Source organism: Panthera leo, chromosome B2, assembly GCF_018350215.1.
Source record: "Panthera leo isolate Ple1 chromosome B2, P.leo_Ple1_pat1.1, whole genome shotgun sequence".
In the NCBI taxonomy this organism is placed as follows: Eukaryota; Metazoa; Chordata; class Mammalia; order Carnivora; family Felidae; genus Panthera; species Panthera leo.
The window spans coordinates 46983287-46989139 of NC_056683.1; the positions used below are offsets into that span (position 1 = coordinate 46983287).

General features: G+C 35.9%; 1 pseudogene; it reads left to right on the top strand.

The window, feature by feature from the left end:
• The first annotated feature begins 2040 nt into the window (after nucleotides 1-2040).
• Nucleotides 2041-2905, top strand: LOC122220685 (annotated as a pseudogene).
• The last annotated feature ends 2948 nt before the right edge of the window (nucleotides 2906-5853 follow it).

The window sequence follows — 5853 nt, forward strand, 5'->3', positions numbered from 1 at the left end:
AGATTTATACACCGCTGAAATGATACAGAGAGTACTGGTTAAAAAACAAAACAAAACACTACATATAAATAGCTCCCTTTTTATAATGTTGTCCAGGGTTGACTGTTGCTTTTAAGGCTGATCTGGGCAATGCTGCGTGGAGTCAGTTTTCATCTTAGTAGATGATGAGAGCATCATGTATGTAGCGGCCACAGGCGAGCAGCCCCCAAGGGCATCACTTGGCATATTGATATTCTGAATTAAAAGATACTGAAGAAACAGCCAGTACAAGAAGAAAGAACACTCTGACAGCCCCTTTGTTTCCAAAAAGCAGAAGATAAATCTCCATGTCAAAGGAACTATTCCAGTACCAGAGATAAAGAGACATCCTTATCACATAGATAGAGAATTCAGACTTGAGAAGCCCCTATTGATAAACCATGTACTTGTACTAATTTACTACTGCAGCTCAAATGCTATTTAGATTTTTTGCCAGTCCAAGCTCCCAACATAAGTCACCTTTGCTCTGTCAGTTTCTCACAGATTTATTGTTTCTTGGTCTAAAATATATCAAAACTGCATGCCTTGGCCATTTCTTTAGGTCTCAATTCCATTATTAGGCCTCTGTGTACATATAATTAAATTTTGTTCTTTATTGCTGTCAATCTGTCTCATGTCAATTCTCAGACTAGCTAGAAGAATCCTGAGAGAATAAGAATAATTTTTTCCCCAACCTGTGACTATTATATTAATTATGAAGTCCAAACCCTATTTATTTAAGTATGAAAAAACTGAGGAGTTAAGTGACATACCTATATTCCTTATTCTTTTTAAAAATGTTTATTTATTTATTTTGAGAGAGAGAGAGAGAGAGTGGGAGAGGGGCAGAGAGAGGAGAGAGAGAGAAAATCCCAATCCCATGATCTGAGAGTCCCAGTCCCCATGACATGGTAGATGAAGGAAAGAAGAAAGGCTTGATTTATTCTATAAAATAAGAGAGACTGTTGAAAGTGGAATAGCATGATATTAACTATTTTGAGGTATAACTGCAGATGAAGTTTTGGGGTGAAACTTCTTGATATTCCAAGAAAGAATTCTTAAATTCTTAAATAAGTCTTTGGTGCAAAAAGGTGCTTTCATTAAAGCACGGGGTCAGGACCCATGGGCAGGAAGAGCTGCACTGGGGTCATGACAGGTTAACTCATTATAAACCCCCAGATTGGGAGGGGGTCAGAGATAAAGTAAGTCTCTAAGGTATTTTGGAAGCAAGGTTTCTAGGACCTTGAGGGGCTAGCTGTTGGTAGGGAAATGCCGTTTATTACCATTTAATAAAACCTCAGTCATAAGACCCTTCAGATGTATATCAGGGGGCCATAAGCTTGGAGTATGATTGCTAGCCTGTATCTTGGGGTAGTTGAGATAAAGGAAGTAGACTTACAGGATCCTCGAGGTTGGGATAATGTTAAGCTAAGATTCTCTTTTGCCCCTAGCAAAGTGTCCTCATTGAGGCAACTGGGCTTTTAGAGAGCGGTCACTCTGCTGGTTTCAAGGACTTGTCAGTGGGCTATCAGCAGTAAAGGAATTAATTTTTCATTTGCCTAAGTTTCCCACATCACTCTGGCAAGCAACTAAACCCCTTTTCTTTGTTCTTGGGTAGCCAGGAGTGTCCAAGGAATATCACACATATTCCATGGCAGGGTTGGGATGGGGGATACTCCCTTATCAACTGCCATATAAAGAATGAATCAGGTGGTGGAGGACAAGGATGAAAGCAGAGACCAGGTAGAGGTTTATTTCAGTGACAGGCCATGAGATGATAATGGCTTCTTGTAGGTTTATAGCAGTGGAAAGGGAAGAAAATGGATTAAACTGAGAATGATTTTGCAGGGAAAGCCAACATGATTTACTGATAGACTAGAGGTGGAATGTGAGTAAAAGAAAGGAATTTTTAAAAAGCACCAGTGGCTTCTTTTTGGAGGAGGAGGCCAGAGTTAGATGTTGGCAGGGAGGCCAAGGCCCCTACCTGTGTAAACAGAGAGCTGGAGTTTAGGCTGTTCCACAATGGGTGAACCAGAGCCAGTGAGTGCCCCTCCACTCCCTCTGAGGCAGTACATCAAGGAGTGTACAGATGAAAATATTCAGGAAGGCCTAAGCATCAGGCCTATACTCAAAATAAAAAAATAGTTGGAAGATGTTAAGCAACCAGTTCCAATGTGATGATCTTATCATCTGCCCTGCAGAAAGTTAGGACAATAAACAGTTTCATCCTATACAGTTTGGTCACAAGAATAAGCTGAGAAAACTCAATATGTCTATCCTTATTAATTTCTTAGACTTCATAGACTTTATTTATGTATGTATGTATGTATGTATGTATGTATGTATGTATGTAATTTTTAAGGAGGCTTCATGCCCAGCACAGAGCCCAACATGAGGCTTGGAAATCAGGACCAATCCTGAGATCAAGACCTGAGCTGAGATCAAGAGAAGGACACTTAACTAAGTCACCCAGGTGCCCCAGACCTCTTAGATATTTTGATATGGAGTCCTGGGAATATAAAATGAGAAGAGAAAGCTAGAAGATCTTAAGCTGCTTTTTGTACTAATGCATAGGACTCCATCAAGAGAGACCTTGAGAATTACAAGGAAGGTGAAGAAATGCTAATGCCTTGAAATAGTTAAGATGTTTCAAAAGTATCTACAATGAGTCATTGAGATGACACAGTTGGTTGGCTTCTTTGCCTGATGATTTGCCCCATTCAGAAGCAGATATGTGAGTAAAAACTGAAGCAAGAGATGTTGATGATAGCAACATTTGAAGTGGTCAGAATGACCTACAGAGAGAAAATGTATTTTGTCTGGAGAGACCAAATGATAAAGATGCTGCTTTGTGTACATAATTGATGCAATGAATGAAAGACAGTGAAGGATGTTTCTTTTTCTTCTTGCTTTTCTTTTTTTCTTTCGGTAAATAGCATCGTATATCAGCTAATTTGCTTTTGGACAGCCTTAAAAGAGTTATCACCAGAAGTCATGTAAATGGCTTGAGTCTCCAACTTTTTGAATCACGAGATGTCACAGGCAGTAATTTCATTTTATGGCAAGCATAAGCAAATGAATGCACCTGCATTAGTGCAATCACCTTAAAAACCACAGTATTTGCTGCTATTGTATGGAACATTTCTGTTTTTGGAGTTGAAGTATAACATTGAAGATATTCTCAATAACAGCAAGATTTCATCCTTGAAAAGTAGATTTGTCATTTGCTTTAAGAATGAGAGATAAATAAAGGATATCACGCTATATAAATGTGAAATAATAGTAATAAAAAAAGCAATATCTGTCTACTTTTCAGTCTGAGGCAGAGCACCCCAGGAAGGAATGGACTGGGATGAGGTAGAGTAGCACAGTGGAGAGCAAAGGATGATGGACTTAGAGCTGAGAGGCAAGAAATTGGTAACAGGCACACACCTTATTCGGGATGTCTACTCTGTTTACACCATGTTGGATAACAATCCTTCCCTCTTCAAAAGTTAATGCTTTCTGTTTCTTATTGTCGCTTGAAATACTACATAGGTTTTTGTTGGTCTGCTTAATGCCAGTTTCACAACAGTGGAATACTGACATAATGTTGTCATCACAGGTCTGGAACGTGCCGGTCTTCAACAAATATTAATTAAACCAATGATCATTGCAGTTGAACTTTTCACATTTTATTGTCTTAAAATACTTCTTTTGTGAATTTTCTATTGCTATCTTTGAGCATTTGTCCAGCTTTTATTATTTGTTTGAATGATTTATATATGCAAGGTATCTAACCTTTTTAGTATTTGCAGAGAAAATATTTTTTCTTAGTTTTACATACTTTTTATTTTTTGTTTTTCCTTTTGTGTTCTTGTTTGTTTTGTTTTTTTAGTAATTATACCTTGAGCTTTCACATGGTCAAATATAATATTCCCCTCTTTTGTGACTTCTTCCATTACCTTTATACTTATAAACATCTTCCCGATTAAAAAACTTTTTTTTTAAGTTTATTTATTTATTTTGAGAGAGAGAGCAAGTAGGGTAGGGGCAGAGATAGAGGTAGAGATAGAGGTAGAGACAGAATCCCAAGCATGCTCTGCACTGTCAGCACAGAGCCTGATGCAGGGTTCAAACTCATGAAATCATGACCTGAGCTGAAATCAAGAGTTAGATGCTTAACTGACTGAGCCATCCAAGCACCCTAACATCTTCCCCATTTTAATGGCACATATTCATCATGTGTACATTTCTTGTTTTTTTATTATGACATTTAAATTCTTTCTCTAGAATGTATTTTAGTGTGTAATATGAAAATTATGTGACAAGCCTTGTTAAAATTATATTTGTTTCTAATAAATTGAATCATAAATTCAATTAACATTTTGTTAGGTATTTATTCACCAGGAATACTATTGATTGGTTGATTGATTGACTGTGTAATTGACACCATTGTTTGTTTCAGGTGTACAATGTAGTGATTTGATAATTGTATGCTGCAAAATGATTACCACAGTAAGTTTGTCATCATACATAGTGACACATTTTTTTTTTCTTGTGGTAAGAACTTTCAAGATCCACTGTCTTAGCTGATTTCAAATAAGCAATACAGTATTATTAGCTATAGTAACTATGCTGTGCATTATATCCTCATGACTTATTCATTTTACAACTAAAAAAATTGCACCTTTCACCCCTTTCACCAGTTAGTTGTGTCCTCCCCTAGCCCTGCCTTAGGCAACCACCAACCTGTGGTTCATTTAAAAAAATATATTTTAGATTCTACATATAAATAAGATAACATGGTATTTGTAATTTTTTCTGACTTATTTCACTTGGTGTAATACCCTCAAAGTCCACTCATGTTGTTGCAAATGGTGAGATTTCCTTCTTATTAATGGCTAAATACTATTCCATTGTGTATATTTACCATATTTTCTTTATCCATTCATTCATCAATGGACATTTAGGTTGTTTAAATACCTTGGCTATTGCAAATAATGCTATAATAAACATAAGGATGCATGTATCTTTTCGTTAGTGTTTTCATTTTCTTTGGATAAACACCCAGAGGTGGTATATCTATTTTTAATTTTTGAGGAACCTCCATACTGTTTGCCATAATGGCTGCACCGATTTACATTCTCAACAACAGTTCATGAGGCTTGCCTTTTTTTTCACATCCTTGAAAACACTTGTTATTTGTTTTCTTTTTGGTGATAGATTCTAATAGATGTGAGGTTCTATCTCATTGTGCTTTTGATTTGAATTCCCCTGATGATTAATGATGTTGGGTGTCTTCTCATGTACTTATTGGCTATCTCAGAAATATTAAGTGACAGCTATCTACTAGATAAACACAGAGATAATGAAAAATATATGCCTTTTTTAAGTTACAGGTTAGTAGATGAAATAGTAATGAAATATATAGGTAACAGTAATATATTTGCTAATTTATTTTCTAATAAATAATATTAAATCTTATCAAATGTCTTTTAGAATTACACCTGTATTTTTCTTTGGACCTATTATATGATGTTAATTGTTTTTAAAATAATAAGCCGTCTTTATTTTCCTCTTGGTATCAATGCCTTCTTTTTCACTGTTGTTACTGTTTAACACATTCCTTGCTTTAATTTGGTGGTATTTTATTTAAGATTTAATATTCATAAGTGAGTTCACTTTTGTGGAGGGAGTTTTGTGTGAGTAAAAGAGACAGAAAATAAACAATATAAATGGCATAGAGATTAAAATAATGTTCTTGGAAACTAAAATCATCACGTGGTTTAACAAACTGCATCATAATGTTGCATTTGCATGTGTACACATAACAGTGATTTGGCACAAACTGAT